The sequence below is a fragment of the Canis lupus genome, chromosome 9 (assembly GCF_048164855.1).
Source record: "Canis lupus baileyi chromosome 9, mCanLup2.hap1, whole genome shotgun sequence".
In the NCBI taxonomy this organism is placed as follows: Eukaryota; Metazoa; Chordata; class Mammalia; order Carnivora; family Canidae; genus Canis; species Canis lupus.
In genome coordinates this window covers 32,850,939-32,867,141 of record NC_132846.1, presented here as the reverse complement: position 1 = coordinate 32,867,141, position 16,203 = coordinate 32,850,939, and the positions used below count along the sequence as shown (strand labels likewise).

Below are 16,203 nucleotides of genomic sequence, written 5' to 3'. Positions count from 1 at the left end.
CTATGTCTCTGCCTCTCTCTCTCTCTCTGTGTGACTATCATAAATAAATAAAAATTTAAAAAATAAATAAATAAATAAATAAATAAATAAAGTCTATACTATTGGAGGAGAGGATAGCCTAAATGGTTTGCAGTGCTCTCTCTCTATCAAAGACCAATATATATTATATATATATATATATATTTAAATAGCAAGTCAACAGTCTGGCATGCAAACAATTATAAATTGTCATTACTTTTCTTTTTCTAGAGTTCAGATACAGCAGGTTAAGTTAATCAAACTCCTTAGGTTCATAGTATTTAAGATTTTTCCCATTTAATTCTGTTTATAGAAAAAGTAGCTTATACCCTTATCTAAACCAATGTTTTCCCTTTGATTTGCACATAAACATTTTTCAGATCAGAACATCCAAAGTCATGTTCACAAAAATTGAAAAAGAAAGCAGTGAAACTCTATTTATGCATGAGTGATTAATCTCATTTATAGAGAACCAGTTACTTGCTTCTAACCTCTAGGCATACTCTGGATTTAACTAAATCTTAACTATATAGTTATATACTTCGAAATAACATAAAAACAAAGAGTACAAGAACAAGCAGTTTCTAAGATGTTAACCTCAAATAATTGAATGTTCCTGCAAAGCACGGTCTCTCCATTTCTTTATTACATATTAGAAGTCAGATTCCCTAAAAAACCCAAAACCTTCCTGGAAACATTAAGTTTACTAACAATTTAAATTTTTACAATGTATTATGAGATCTTTTAGATTACAACTTTCTTTGCTATACAAAAATTATAATAAACATTCAATTAAAAGTACATCTTCCATATTTTTTCAAGTAAAATTCAATTTTTACTTTAGTAACAGTATAACAATCTTAACACGAATCCTTTAGAAGTTAAGCCTCAAAAAAGCTTTCACTTCTCAGGCCCTTTAGAAAAGCTATATTGACTGTTATTTCACATCTAATTATTAAAACGTTTTCCCTACTGAAAGTAGACTCAAGCCTACAAACTAGAAGACTTGGGATGAGAGACTGAAGAAAACATCCACATCAAGCAGAAGCGACACTGATGCTAAGGGATGATACAGAAAAAAGTCCTATTAATGGCTATTCATAATGTTGACCCTGAGTCTTCAAGAAAGAGTTAAGTAATACTGGATGTCCTGTATCATTTTTTTTTTGTCCTTTATCATTTTAAAGTGCTTAAATACATTGAAGAAAATTTTTCATTAGGCTTTCCTGTATTTTAAGTTTCAGTATGAGTCTCAGAAAGGTAAACACTTCATTCTCCAAGCACACCTGACAGAGATACTGTTATGACTGCTCATGCAGCCAAATTAGAAAAGTCATTTCTAATTCAACGTTACAGAGGAAAATGGATTTTTTTCTTAGAACCTACAAACAATAAGCCCAGCTATGTCTTGTTAGATCCTAGAACTAAAAGGAGACGGGGGCAGCTTGTTTCTTAGAGAACACAGTAAACACGCAAGTCGGTAGTAAAGCAGGGTATCCATCCCAAATACAGGTCAACTCCAGAGTGCTCAGTGTTATCCTTGGGAAGATCATTCCGTTTCTCCTGAGAAACCGTTTTTTGGCCAAGCCGGAGACAGTGTTGCCATTTGCCGGCTAGGTGAGGTAGAGAGAAAAAGCGCAACCTAATTTAGCAAGAATTCAAACTTTAGGTCTATTTCTGTGCAATTCGACATGCTTCGTTTACCTCAAGGTACTGATCTACGGCAGGGTACGGGTGTCCAAAATTTTCAGGACTTTCCACAAAGCATCTCAGAAAAAGAAAAAGAGAAAAAGAAAAAAAAGAAAAAAACCACAACTCTGAACAGCTAGCTCTTTTAGGCAGTGCTTATTCACAGGTCTGCTAAGGAATCCTCTTCTGATCCAGGCCCGACTGCGAATTTCGATTCCTCCCTCCCTCCCTCCCTCCGGAGCGAAGGAATGGCTAACATTCAACAGCCCTCTTTCACCTGAGCAAGCTGCAGCTGGCCGGGGTCAGGATGCCGCTCCCCCGCGACGGGAGCCGCTCGTCTCCGCGGCACACACGCTCCTTCGAGACAGACGTGCGCGGCGGCACATCCCACCCCAGGTGTCTGATTACCCAACGACTTTTCTAGGCTGCCGGTTTGGTTTTCGGCCGAGATGCCCAAACGCCAAAAAATCTCATTGTTGGAAAAGGAGGGGGGAGGGGGAGGGAGGGGGAGGGGAGGAGGGGGGGGAGCCACTGAGGAAGGACACACCCCTCGGGGAGAGGAAGGGGTAACTTCCCCCGCGTCTCGAGGGCGGGCCACACATTTTCCCCAAGTCCCCTCACGCCGCCTTCCCAGCCCCAACCGCCCCCCGCCGCGACCCGGGGACACGCACTCGGCGGTGGGAGCGGGCCTGGGAAGGCGGCCAGCGCCGGTCCCCTCAGTATCCGGAGGGGCAGCATGGCGTAAGCATGGCCCAGCTCCGGCCCGGGGACGGGCTCCCTCTGTCCGGCGGCCGAGGCGGCGGTAATCCGCCTTCCTCCTGGGGGCCCCGAGGCCCAGCTAAAAATAGGCGCCTCGGTCACCCCAGGGCCCTCTCGGGCCAACCTCGCACCCGGAGACGTCCCCAGGGGACTCCGCAGCCGCGCGGCCGGGGTCGCGGTCGGGGTCGGGCCCTGGGCGGCCCCTCGGAGCCCCGCCGCGGCGGCCCGGCTCAGGCAGAAGCCCCACCAGCGGCGCCCCGGCGCCCTAGGCCTACGCGGCGGCGGCAGGCGGAGTCCGGGCCCCGGGCCGCGCCCCCCGTGCGGCGCGGCGCCCCCCCCCCCGACACCGCGGCCGGCAGCGCCCTCTCCCCCGCCAACCCCGCGCGGTCCCCGCGGCCGGCGGCCGGCCCGGCGCGGCCTGCTCACCCTTATCCTGCGCAGCCGGGGACGGAGACCGGGAGGACGCGGCGGCGCGGGCAGCACAGCCCGGGCCGCCCGCTCCGAGGCGCCGCCGCCGCAGTTGCTCAGGTGCCGTCGCGCCGCCCGGGAGGAAACGGGCGGCTGCGGGGCGGGGCGGGGCGGCCCCCGGCACGTCCCGGCGTCTGGGCCGGCGGTGCCCGGAGACCGGCCCCTTAAAGGCACAGGCGCCGCCGCCTCGGCCCCGCCCCCCTGCGCGCGCGTCCGCCAGCTCCCGTGAGCCCCGGCGTGCTGCAGGCTCGGGATTCCCGGCTTCCCCCACCCGGGCGGCGTCCGGCCGCTAGGCAGCGGGTGGGAGCGCAGGGTCGGGAGGCTCGGCGCGACTCCCTGCTTCATCCCTTAGCCCCGCTCTGGTCCTCTCGCCCTCTCCCTCCTTCGCCCAAAGCTGGTTTCGTCGTGCACGGCCCTCCCACTGAAGAACCACCTGGCCCCCTACGCTGGATGATTCTTTTTTTTTTTTTAAACCTTAACCAAATGGTACCCGATTTCACCCTGCCCGTCCTAGATTTCCTCCCAGAAATCACTGGGAAACGAAATCTTCCCCCTCCTCCGTCTCCAGAGTTTCTCTGAATTCTCCTTCGGGTAACCCCAGCTTCAGGCGGAGAGAGAGAGATTAAAAACCGACCCAAACAAATTGTGTGCAAATATTATGAAGCTGTTGTGCCTGCCAGCTGGTGGCCGTTCTTTCAGCCAGAGCAAATAACGAGAAGCTGCAGCGGGAAGGAGAGGCTGCCCGAATCCCTGCTGATTAGCTTGCTCTTTGCTGAGAGGATAGCAGCGATCTTCCTAGTCTACCGGCAAAGGCGATGCTCATCAGTCTCTTGCAAAATGCCAGGCACCACCCAGACCATACACAGATACCCCAAACTCTCCTCGAACGTTATGAGAACTCAGAATGATTTAAACGCTTTTAGAGCGTAGACTGAGATCAATAAAATTAGGACTTGTCACTAACTCCTCCCCTTACATCCTGACCCAGGGGGAATAGAAGCAAAATCTGTAAGGAATGAACATCAGAACAGTTCCTACAACAACAGAGGATTTCCTGTATATGAGCTGGTTAAAAACGCCCTACTCATTTGAATCCTATTTTGTCTGAGCTTTCTAGAGCACCTCCAAAGTACAAATGAAAACTGAACAAGAACGTGTTAGCCTGAGATGCTGAGGATTCTGCTGGCCTCCAGCCACTATGTCCTCCAAAGATGCATTGTCTTATTTTAACTCGAGAAGTGTCCTCTTTTTCCTTTCTCAGTAGTGTTACTCAGTCCCTCAGCTGCTCCAATGCCCTCAAAGCAATCTGTCTCTAAACTACTGGCTGCCTCCTGAGTGTGTGCCAAAGGATCCAGCGTTATTGAAGAGTGAAGCCATCAGACCCAATACAAAGGGGGAAATGCATCATTTCTATAATGGAGTTTAAGGACTCTTGATTAGCTTATAAATAGTCACCTAATTTCCTCTGGTTAATACTAAAGCACGTTTTAGACTAGAATAAAAATTTCTGCCATTTTCCTGACTTCAGTAAAACCTGTGTCATTTTAGAGACAGTAATACTTAAGTACATTTGTACGAAAGACAGTAAGTGGAATTTGGGGACATGTTTACCCTAAATATACTGTTTTCCGGTCAGAGCACGCTTATTTTCGTGTTCCATAGTTTGAAACAAAGAAGCATAAGTGTATCAGCTATTTCAACTTTTCTGGGTGATTGAACTTTGATTTTTAAAAGGAAACTGATTAGTTGCTTCATTTATAAATTTTCTATTTATTCACATGTAAACAAAAAGGCTAACTAGAACTGTTATGCATGATAAACCGTATTAGGAATTAAGACCTACCCTCTAAGTTTTGAAATATAGTATAATTAACAATAATTAACACATAATAATTAATCTAAAATGTAATTAATCTCAGTTGCTGCTTCCTACCTTCCAAAGCTACTGAGACAGCAGCTAACCTGCTAAAAAGGATTAGCATCTGAGTTATCTCTTACTGTAACAGCTAAGAAATTAAATTTGATTGAAAATTGTAAAGAGCGATGGGCACTAAGGAGGGCACTTGATGCAATGAGCACTGGGTGTTACACTACATGTTGGCAAATTTAATTAAATAAAATAAACTGTAAAGAGTAACACCTAAAGAGTACTCATCTCTTTTATTTTTAATTTAACAAAGTGCAGTTTATTGGAGCATACCTTCTGGTAATTATTCTCTCTGTTCTGAATTTTGGACAACTTTTAAAGACACAGTACACATCTCTCCAGCAGAAAGAGAAAGCTGGCTATTCCTGTTTTGTCTAGGGAAGATTTCCCAGAAGTGGTGAGTTATGTAGAGATCTGAGTAATATGTGAGTAACAGATTACATCTCCTACTCCACCAGATCGGGGATGGCAGAGATGAAAGTATAATGAAGCAATTCACCGAACCAAGAGTAAAGATCAGATTCCAGGTATACCTTATCCTCCCACGTAATGGAATGGGGAAGTTCATAGTAACATCTGCAGCTGCAGACATACAAGTAATCAAAAGTGGCACATGACTGGGCTTATTAGAAGTCTGTATTGTGCCCCTTTGACATGTAGTCTCTTCAAGCATATAGTATTCAAGTGCTTTCATGACAAATTATTTGCCACTCTTTGCATGGAGAGGTATGATCTGTGTCCCCTACGCTTGAATCTGGAAGGGTTCTGTGACTGCTGTGACCAATAAGATATGCTAGAAGTAAATACCCCAAGTTCTGGGTCCAGACTCCAAAAGCCAGGCAGCTCCACTTCCTGTCTCTTGGAAGCATTAATCTTAGAACCCTGAGCTACTAGGTGAGAAGCCCAACCACCTTGCTGCAAAGACCACGTGGGGAGGTTCTGAAACTAGGGGAGGAAGAGAGACCTACCTGGGCCTACCCTTCTAACTGTACCTACCACTGTGCCAGATATATGAATGGAGCCTTCTAGAACCCCAGATTATCCATGCCACAAGTTAAATACTGCAGAGTGGCCCTACTCAGTACCCCATGGAGAAAAATCACCCAGCCAAGCCCCAATTGAATTTCTGACCCCATATCATTTTTATGATTTTTAAATGGCTTGTTAATCAATAATAGATAAGCAGAATAATCTTTCTTCTACTTCTAAATAGCTTCAAGAAATATTAGAGCCTCCCAAAATCGCTAGAACTCACACAGAAATTCAGCAATGTGACAGGATACAAAATCAATGCACAGAAATCAGTTGCATTTCTATACACTAACAATGAGACTGAAGAAAGAGAAATTAAGGAATCAATCCCATTTACAGTTGCACCCAAAACCATAGGATACCTAGGAATAAATCTAACCAAAGAGAACTCTACAAACTACAGAACACTTATGAAAGAAATTGAGGAGGACACAAAGAGATGGAAAAGTATTCCATGCTCATGGATTGAAAGAATAAATATTGTGAAAATGTCAATGCTACCCAGGGCAATTTACACGTTTAATGCAATCCCTATCAAAATACCATGGACTTTCTTCAGAGAGTTAGAACAAATTATTTTAAGATGTGTGTGGAATCAGAAAAGACCCCAAATAGCCAGAGGAATGTTGAAAAAGAAAACCAAAGCTGGGGGCATCACAATGCCTGACTTCAGGCTGTATTACAAAGCTGTGATCATCAAGACAGCATGGTACTGTACAAAAACAGATACATAGATCAATGGAACAAAATGAAGAATCCAGAAATGGACCCTCAATTCTATGGTCAACTCCCCTTCAACAAAGCAGAAGAGAATATCCAATGGAAAAAGGACAGCCTCTTCAATAAATGTTGCTAGGAAAATTAGACAACCACCTGCAGAAAAATGAAACTGGACCATTCTCTTACACCACACACAAAGATAAACTCAAAATGGTTGAAAGATCTAGATGCGAGAAAAGAATCCATTAAAATCATAGAGGAGAACACAGGCAGCAACCTTTTTGAACTTGGCCACAGCAACTTCTTGCAAAACACATCAAGGAAGACAAGGGAAACAAAAGCAATAATGAACTATTGGGACTTCATCAAGATAAAAACCTCTGCACAGCAAAGGGAACAGTCAGCAAAACTAAAAGACAGCCTGCAGGATGGGAGAAGATATTTGCAAACGACATATCAGATAAAGGGCTAATATCCAAAATCTATAAAGAATTTATCAAACTCAACACCCAAGAAATAAACAATCTAGTCATGAAATGGGCAGAAACATGAACTGACATTTCTCCAAAGACCTACACATGGCCAAGAAGCACATGAAAAAATGCTCCAAATCACTTGCCATTAGGGAAATACAAATCAATACCACAATGAGATACTACTTTACACCAGTGAGAATGGCTTAAATTAATAAGACAGGAAACAACAAATGTTGGCGAGGATGTAGAGAAAGGGAAACTCTCTTGCACTGTTGGTGGGAATGCAAGCTAGTGTAGCCACTCTGGAAAACAGTGTGGAGGGTCCTTAAGAAGTTAAAAATAGAGCTACCCTAGACCCAGCGATTGCATACTGGGTATTTACCCCAAAGATACAGATGTAGTGAAATGACAGGACACTTGACACCCCAATGTTCATGGCAACAATGTCTACAAAAGCCAAACTGTGGAAGGAGCCAAGATGTCTTTCAACAGTTGAATGGAAGAAGGCTGTAGTATATATTCACAATGGAATATTACTCAGCCATCAGAAAGGATGAATACCTACCATTTACACTGACGTGGATGGAACTGGAGGGTATTATGCTGAGTTAAATAAGTCAGTTGGAGAAAGACAATTATCATATGGTCTCACTCCATATGATATGGTGGAATATAAGAAATAATGAAAGGAACCATAAGGGAAAGGGGGGAAACTGAGTGGGGAAAAATTAGAGAGGAAGACAAACCATGAGAGATTCCTATCTGGGAAACAAAGGGTTGCTGAAGGAAAGGTGGGTGGAGGGATGGGGTAACAGGATGATGGGCATTAAGGAGGGCACATGATGAGATGAGCACTGGGTATTATACTATATGTTGGCAAATTTAATTTAAATACATTTAAAAAAATATATCAGTTTCATATAAGCAGAAGTGAGCTCCAACTTTACCTATACAACCCCAAAATCTCACTGGGGACTTTGAAGGGAAACTTGAGTAGGAATGGGTAGTGAGGTAAAGCTACTTTGTAGCATAATTTAACATTATTGAAACTACCTTGGTGTGTCTCCCATCTTCAAAGGATTGTCCCACAATTGAAAATTGGTGGATTAAATGAGGAAAGATGAACCGGTATTGATTATACCTATGCACTATGCAGGTATTTAATGTACACTAGTTTACACAATTACCAAAACCACCCGATGGTATAGTAAGTTCTAGGCTTATGCTGAGTAACTAGCTCAAGGACACAGAACTCAAAAACCAGAAGCTAAACCCAGACTCCAATTCCCATGCATGTGCCAATGTACTATGTTAATTCCCAAGGTGTAAACCCTTAGAAACACAAACATTTAAAACATTCATTTATATATAGATTTCACTTACTCATGATACCTTTTCTGCCATTAGCATAAATAATGAGTACATACATTACATCCAACTAAATCAGCAATATGAAAATGGCTACCAGCCAGCATCCTATAAACTCTTAACAGAATTCACTATTGAAAAATGTATACTTTGTTCAAGCATACCTAGTAACTGGAAGAAACAATCTCTTTGATTCTTGATCGCATGATTTTATAAACTTCCTCATAAGGATTTTTGTTAAATATTTTTTTAAAGATTTTATTTATTCATTCATAAGAGAGAAAGAGGCAGAGACACAGGCAGAAGGAGAAGCTGGATCCATGCAGGGAGCCCGACGCGGGACTCGATCCTAGGTCTCCAGGATCACACCCTGGGCTGAAAGTGGCGCTAAACCGCGGAGCCACCTGGGCTGCCCGGATTTTTTTTTTTTTATTATTAAAGATTTTATTTATTCATTCATGATAGAGAGAGAGAGACAGAGACAGAGAGAGAGGCAGAGACACAGGCAGAGGGAGAAGCAGGCTCCACGCAGGGATCCTGAAGCGGGACCCGATCCCAGGACTCCACAGAACCGCGCTCCGGGCCAAAGGCAGGCGCTAAACCGCTGAGCCACCCAGGGATCCCCCCTGGATTTTTGTTAAATGTTGAATTTGCAATCACAGAACCTAGTTTTGCTCCCTAGCTATGCTCCCTCCTAGCTGTGTGACTTTAGACAAGTCATTCACCTTTCAGAGTTTTAGTTTCCTCCCTGATTACAGAGGATAAGAGCACTTAGCTCTAAGACTTAATGTGAGAATTAAATGATATCATGCATTTTTTTTTAAGTAATCTCTACACCCAACATGGGGCTTGCACTTCATGACCTCAAGATCAAGTGTCATACATATGCTCTACCTACTGAGCCAGCCAGGTGCCCTGAGATCATTCTTTTTAAATATTTTGAAACAAAATTATAATATAACTACTCTATTATTATAGACTAACCACATTATAACAGGTTCTTACTCAATATAAATATTAGATAGGATATTGTGTAAATTATATCTGAATTATAACTACAATGTCAGCTTTTTATATACTGCTTATAACTGCAAATTCTAACAGTAGTTAAGTGAGATGTAACTATGCCCATTTTGCAGTTGAGAAAGCAGGTTCGGGAACTCAGATAACTTGCCTAGGCCAAATGGCTAGTAAGTGGCAGCACTGAATTTGAAACTCCAAAATCCAAGCTTCTTCCACTCCACCCCTGATATGCCAACCAACTAGTTGATAAACTGTATAGTTGATACAACTGCTAGTTGATAAACTGCTTGTATAGCATAAAAAAGAGAATTGACATTTCTCCTGTCACCTCAGGCCAAACCACTCTCCTGCCCCTGCCAGATAGGTAGAAATCATTCTTATCTCTAAAGACATTACATATAATCCAATATTCTTCCTCAAACAGCTACTTCAGTTTTAAATATTCAGTGTCCCATCGTCCTTCCCACCACAACCTTACTGTTGTGTAATCCTTCCTAACCTCCATCCTAATCTCCATCTTAGACACCTTTTTAAAAAATTTTTTATTTATTTATTCATAGAGACACAGAGAGAGAGAGGCAGAGACACAGGCAGAGGGAGAAGGAGACTCCATGCAGGGAGCCCGACGTGGGACTCGATCCAGGGTCTCCAGGATCACACCCCGGGCTGCAGGCAGCGCCAAACCGCTGAGCCATCCAGGCTGCCCCAACCACGTTCATTGTTAAAATACACTTGGCAAAGAAAAATAAATAAATAGAAAGAAGCAAAAAAAAAAAAAAATTATTACCTATAGACTTATATCCAGAGGTAACATTTTTACATTTCTTCCATTAAAAAAAATCTGTGTGCATTTTTATCATAAGTACGATTGTAAATGCCAAGTGAAGTAACATATGCAAAAATTTTAGATAACATCCTGTTTTTTATTATCGATTTTTTCTGACTTTTACTCAGGAAGTTGGCAGGACTGCTACATATTAAAGAGAACAAAGAAATGTGATAAGTTATCCTTGATTGAATCATTATGCAAAAAAATGTTATGAAAGACATTTGGGGTACAAATTGGAGTTATCTGAATATGGACTAAGTATAGACAATATTAGAGGACCAATGTTAATTCCTTGTGTGTAACAATATATGTGATTGCAATAAGTAACTATGTCAATCCTTTTATTTTTCAGAAACACCTGTTAAAATATTTAGGTGAAAAATCATGATGTCTATAACATACTTTCAAATGATTCCACAAAACTATACATGGATAAAGGAAATACAGAAAAATGTCAACAACTGTTGAGTCTAATAGGTAGGCATGCAGGTGTACATTGCACTATTTTTCAACTTTTCTCTATGTTTGAATTTTTTTCCACAATAAAATGCTGAAGGAAAAACTCAAAAGAAACATATGGTTATTATAGAAAATTTGCAGAAAACAGAAAAATGTAAGGACAAAAATCAATATGGTTTTAAACCTTTTCTTTTGTCTTTTGTGATGGTCCTATTTCTCTGTATTTGAAGAGTTTATGAAAATCACCCTCACAGCATTTCTCTTTTCTCTAATCCAGTTACTGCCTGGGGGCGGGGGGGGATGTCTTACTTTCCAGTTCTCTCCTCATCTTTGGGGTCCTCTCAACATTTTCATGGCACTCTTTAATAGTGGATATTGTACTTTTACTAATTAGAGATCTAAATAATGCTCAGGGTCAAAGATTAGTTCTTCATTCTTTAGTCTTCACATGACAAACGTCATTTGTTCAGTAGGTTAGATCTGTTCATTAGAATTAGCTATTCAATAAGGCCTAAAGAAGAAATGTTGTCAGCATGAAGGCTGCTTAGTGCCACATAAGAAAAAAACAAAACAAAACTCTTTCACCACTATTGCCTACAAGCTTCATCCTAACCAGCCATGTTGCAGAGATGAACCATGACCTAAGGAGTCTGGCAAGAGAACATGGATATTTTAGCATAAACCATCACCACTACTACCCAAATAATTCTTAAGAGTCTGACCTGGTGAGTTCAGATCAAATCAAACAAAATCAGCAATATTTGCAACATGCATAGCATCACATTAGATGTTTAAATATAAAATGTGCATGTAAAAAATTTTGTCCTCCAGGGACACCTGGGTGGCACAGTCAGTTAAGTGTCCAATTCTTGGTTTTGGCTCAGATCATGATCTCCAAGTCCTGAGATGAAGCCCCATGTCAGGCTCCAACATTCAGCACAGAACCTTGCTTGGGTTTCTCTCTTCTTTTTCCCTCTGCCCCTCCTCTTTCTCACCCTTTCTAAAATAAATAAGCATATCTTTAAAAAAAAACTTTTTCCTCCAGAATGCTTTTTAAATCACACTTCTTTTTGCTGGTCCATATTCAGCTCCTTGTTATGACCCTTAGATCCCAGCCAATCCTTACGGGGTTTTTTTTCCTCTTCATAGTATGACAACCCTGTAATTAACCTTCCCCAGGTTTGTTCCATTTATTTCTGACCACATCTCCAGTTTACCAATGTGCTTTGATCCAACTCAACAATTTTTAAAAGCCACTTTTTGGTACTTCCAAATATTGTTTTGGAAATTTTATATTTATAAGACAAGATAAACAGATTGCAAGCTTCATTACAGATCATCATTCTGTGAAGGTTATAGAATAATTCCTCTGGATGCCAACTCTCATAACACAGAACTCTGGATGTCAGCCCTTCTGGCCTCCTCAGAGACCTCACTCAATCAGCACACCCTTTCTGTCTGTATCTTCAATCTTTCCTGGCAGCCATTTGTGCATTCAGGGCTCTCTCCACTCAAACAGAGGAAAAAAGGGGAGCTCCTTTAAACTCCAGACCAGGGACACCTGGGGTAGCTCAGTGGTTGAACAGATATCTGCCTTCTGCTCAGGTCGTAATCCTGGTGTCCTGGGAAGGAGTCCAGCATTAGGCTCCCTGCTCTCTGCCTCTCATGAATAAATAAATTAAATAAATAAATAAATAAATAAATAAATAAATAAATAAATAAATAAACAAACTCTAGACCACCCCATCTACCCCATGCCTTGCAAAGTCAGGTTTTTGGTTGGTTAGTTCATTGGTTGGTTAGTTCATTGGTTGGTTAAGAGGCAAGTTACTTAACTGTATCCTCACTACCCATCCACTTATTCGTCATACTACAATAAACTGCTCCTGCAACCACAACTGGATTCTGAAATGCTTCTCATCAATGATGTCTCCACTGCTAACTCCTCTTCGTCCCTTGACACCACTAATTACTTCTGGAAATGCTTCTCTTTCCTTGACCTCAGTGACCATACCCACATGGCTCTTCTGTCTCCTCTTCTCCTTCTCTGCAGCCTGAAACTCCTTCTCAGTCTCCTTTTTAGTTTCCTTTCTCTATCAGTTTTGTGTTCCTGTCCCTCAGGGTTCCAGCCTTGTCCTTTTATTACCTAATTTTACAATTCCTCCCTCATCTTATATTATAGTCTGTATTCTCAAGCAAGGGCCTAGTTGGTGCATTTTGCAACTCCTACCACTAAGGAAAAGGCAATTATGTTAATCTGCATTCTCCAAAGAAATAGGACCAGTAGATTGTAATATTTATTGAGAGAGAGAAAAACAGATTTATTTTAAGGAATTGGTGATTCCTTAACTTATGTGATTCTGGAAACTGGCACGTCCAAAAATTTTATGAGTGGGCAGGCAGTATGGAGACTCAGAGAAGAGTCAATGTTGCAGTTCAAGTCCTAAAGCAATCTACTGGTGGAATTCCTTTTCTTCCAGGGAGGTCAGGCTTTCTCTAGTAAGATCTTCAACTGATTAGATGAGGCTCACCACATTATGGAGGATAATCAGCTTTTCCCCAAATCTGCTGATTTATATGCTAATTCCATCTAAAAACTATTTTCATGGAATCATCTAGAACAATGTTTGACCAAATATTTGGATACTGTGGTTTAGTCAAGTTAACACCTAAAAGTAACCATCATGGGCATCTTTGGACTCTGAGGGCAATATATACCACATTTGGGTTTGCTACGCTAATTTACTAAGTAATTTAGATTGTTAACTCTGAGTGGGGCCCAGAACAAGAAAGAACTCTGTCCAGGGCTTTTGTGTCTCCTATTATCAATTGAGCGTTTTGACCCAGCAGATTCAATAATGCTAGAGGTATCCATAAAAGATGAGAATTCTGTATATAGCCTCCAGCAAGTCTCAATAGAAGAATCACGAAGCAGACTTCTAGGTTTTAGGATATACTTAATGCCACTATGACCTAATCGAGTTCAAATACGTGACTATGAAACAACACCAAGTAACCAGGTGACCTGAGCTGCCCATTATAGATTGAATGTAATCCAACCCATCAACCCATTTTGAATGTGGGAAAGAATGTTCATCATCAAAAAGATATGGTTCATGTAAGATCTAGCATGAGCAGACTCTGAAAGCACAAATGAGTTACATAAACATGTCATCTACTCCAGTGCTACCTCTCCTTCATCACACCCATGGTCTCATACAAAATTCCACTTGATCAGGGAAGCAAAAATTTGAGCCTGGTTTAGAGATACAACTATACATTATGTGAGTATCAGCTGAAAGTCAATTGCTGTAGAATCATAAACCCATCCAAGGAGGGCCCTGAAGCACGATAAGAAGAATAAATCTTCCCAGTGGGAATAAAGTCAAGCCATACATCTGGTGTGCATTTTGCCTGAAAGGAGAGATGCTTTTATGTTTAGATCTACACAGATTCATGGGTTGGAGGTTAGTAACCTAGAAAGTGCAATATTGAAGAACTGATAACAAGGAGATTTGGGAAAGAGGCATGTGGATATGTCCACTTTTACAATAGATGGAGAATGTAAGGACATTTCTTTTCCATGTGAATGCTCATCCAGGGCACAAGGTTGCCATTCTCTATAATCAAGTGAGCAAGATGAGCCACTATGGGTATACCAATCTCTGTCCTCTGCCAACCTACAATTTGTTGAGTGAGCTCATGAATAAAACAGCCATAAGAAGCAGGGATGGAGGTTAGGCAGGGGTTAAAGCATGTGGACTTCTCACCAAGACTAATCTAGCTACCATCACTGCTAAGTGCCCAGCCCACCAACCAGCAGAAACCTACACTAAACCCTGGTACACAGCACCATACCATGGGTGGAACAGTAGTCATCAGACAGCAGGTTGATTTTAATTAACCACCTTCCATCATGAAGGGAGTAGTGATTGGTCCTCACTGGAATAAACACTCATTCTAGATGGGGATTTGCCTTCCCTGCAGGCAATGCTTCTGCCATCACCACCATCTGTGTATTTACTGAATGCCTATTCACTGTCACAGTATCCCACACAATATTGTTCTGACAGAAGAACTCATTTCACAGCAAAAAGAGGCAATAGGCTAAGACCCAAGGGATTTTCTAGAAGTAGCTGACATTATAGAATGGCCAGGATGACTATCAAAGACCCTGTTTTGGTGACAAACAAGAGACAAAGATGATACCTTACATTAGGCTGTTGTTCTACAAAACACACTATATACTGCTAATCAGCTACCAATATGTGTGGCTCCTTTTTTCACTCCACAGGTTATATAGGTGCAGAAACCAAGAGGAAGACAAGAGAGTAGCCTTTCTTGTTATTATACCTAATCATCTACTTATACAAAGTTTTGCTTCTGCTCTCTTCAGGTTTAGAGGTCTCAGTTCCCAAAGGAGGAAGGTTCTACCAGGAGATACAACATGGTTCAGTTTGAACTGAAAATTGAGGCTTCCATCTGGCCATTTTGTGTTTCTTCAAGCCACTGAACAAGAGGAGGGATATACTCTACTGTGTGTTGTGATGGATCTGTACCAAGGATGTCTGGCCTCTATTTAGTTCTATTGTATCTATGTTAACCAACTTATACAAAAAAGCCTGAGGTTTTCCCAATTTTATCACTCAAAGTCTCCCATCCCAGAAGACCCCTCAGTCCTAGGCAAAGTGGAGCAGTTGGATACCTGACTAACTTCCTTGAGACATAGAAAGCATTCAGTAAAATTACTTTAAAGTGGATCTTGTGGGATCCCTGGGTGGCGCAGCGGTTTAGCACCTGCCTTTGGCCCAGGGCGCGATCCTGGAGACCCGGGATTGAATCCCACATCGGGCTCCCGGTGCATGGGGCCTGCTTCTCCCTCTGTCTGTGTCTCTGCCTCTCTCTGTGTGTGTGTGACTATCATAAATAAATAAATAAAAATAAAAAAAATAAAGTGGATCTTGTTTATATCAGACTAAATCCATCACTACCCTCCCAAAATATATCCTTTTTTTTTTAAGTAGGCTCTGCACCCAGCATGGAGCCCCACATTGAACTCCTGACCCTGAGATCAAGATCTAAGCTGAGATCAAGAGGTGGACAAAACTGACTGAGCCATCCAGGCACCCCCAAAATAAATCTTTGAGGACACTCAAACTTATTTTGTATCCCAGGGAGAAATGTTTGATGGTAACATTGCCTTCCCCTCCTTTCACTCACTTCTCATAATTATCTTCAATAGCTTACATGCCTTTGAGGACAGAGTTATGCTTTCTTGGCAAGTTGAAGACAAAGCCCTGGAAGTCACACACTTCAGCTCAGTTTTGCTCTTCACTCATATTTTCCCATATTTTCTAGGGCATGGATGTGGTAGTTTGGTCTTTATCTTTTTTGTGTGAATTTTTATTAATCTAATTTTTCCAGCACTATGGAAA

At 42.0% G+C, this 16,203-nt stretch overlaps 1 protein-coding gene across 13 annotated transcripts in view; it reads right to left on the bottom strand.

Moving 5' to 3' along the window:
- Positions 1 to 3,025, bottom strand: part of KTN1 (kinectin 1) — a 105,128-nt gene extending 102,103 nt beyond the window's left edge. For 12 of the 13 annotated variants that reach the window (XM_072838676.1, XM_072838679.1, XM_072838681.1 and 9 more), the window contains exon 1: positions 2,893 to 3,025. The gene's annotated coding sequence lies outside the window, so the exon portion shown is untranslated. Of the gene's footprint in view, positions 1 to 1,984; positions 2,689 to 2,892 lie in introns of those variants that run through there. The other variant, XM_072838677.1, reaches the window with a different exon arrangement.
- Positions 3,026 to 16,203: the final 13,178 nt, after the last annotated feature.